The sequence below is a fragment of the Silene latifolia genome, chromosome 3 (assembly GCF_048544455.1).
Source record: "Silene latifolia isolate original U9 population chromosome 3, ASM4854445v1, whole genome shotgun sequence".
Taxonomy (NCBI): domain Eukaryota; kingdom Viridiplantae; phylum Streptophyta; class Magnoliopsida; order Caryophyllales; family Caryophyllaceae; genus Silene; species Silene latifolia.
The window spans coordinates 26,017,084-26,018,015 of record NC_133528.1 but is presented as its reverse complement, the minus strand read 5'-3'; the positions used below and the strand labels follow the sequence as shown (position 1 = coordinate 26,018,015).

The window sequence follows — 932 nt, the reverse complement described above, 5'->3', positions numbered from 1 at the left end:
ATGAATGCTTTAGAGTAAATACTAGTCGTGTATGAGAGTTTGATGACCAAGTTTTGTTACTATAAGTATAGCAAGGTGTTAATAAGGGTTATGATCTAGTAAAAAGGAATGTAGAAGTTGAACCTTAGTTGTCAGATTCGGCCGGAATCACAACCACTCAAATCACCGCGCCGGAATTCGAGATCAAACCGGCTTTCATTAGCCTTGTGGAGAGAAAGCAATTTGGAGGAAGTCCTTTGGAAGATCCCAATTTGCATGTCCAAAACTTTTGTGACTATTGCTCCATGATCCGTCAAACGGGCGTCACCCAAGCCCAAATAAGGGAAATACTTTTCCCTTTCTCTTTGAAGGACAAGGCCAAGCTTTGGATCAATAGCCTTGACCGCACCACCTTGGGAATCACTAATTGGGAGACATTGGCTCTTGCTTTTTACCAAAAGTTTTTTCCACCGGAGAAAACTCAAACTTTGAGGAGCCAAATCACCGGATTCCGTCAACAAGCTCTTGAGAGCTTATATGAAGCTTAGGAGAGGTACAAAGAGCTTCAAAGGCAATGCCCACATCATGGGCTAGATGATTGGTTTCTAGCAATAACATTCTACAATGGATGTTGTGCCGAGTCCCGAAGGATTCTTGATTCCGCCAACAATGGGCGGTTTGATCAAATTGACACCGATCTTGCTCATTCCACGATCGAATCTATGGCGATCCATGATGCCCAATATGTCAATTCCCGAGTTGTGCCATCCAAAGGTAAAGAAGAATCCTTTAACAACTCCGTTTTGCTAGCACAAATTGCCTTGATCCAACAACAATTGGCGGAGAGAGATACTAAGGATTCCATTCAACAACTCAATGTTGTGTCTTCAACGAGCCAAATCATCGTTTGTGATGGATGTGGAGGTGCGGGTCATTATGCCGCTCATTGCCAA

General features: G+C 43.2%; 1 non-coding gene across 1 annotated transcript; it reads right to left on the bottom strand.

Annotated features, from left to right (window-relative positions):
• Positions 1-464: 464 nt before the first annotated feature.
• LOC141650871 (small nucleolar RNA R71) lies at positions 465-571 on the bottom strand. Its single transcript, XR_012546882.1, has one exon. It is a non-coding gene; the product is annotated as a small nucleolar RNA R71 (small nucleolar RNA).
• Between the last annotated feature and the right edge of the window lie 361 nt (positions 572-932).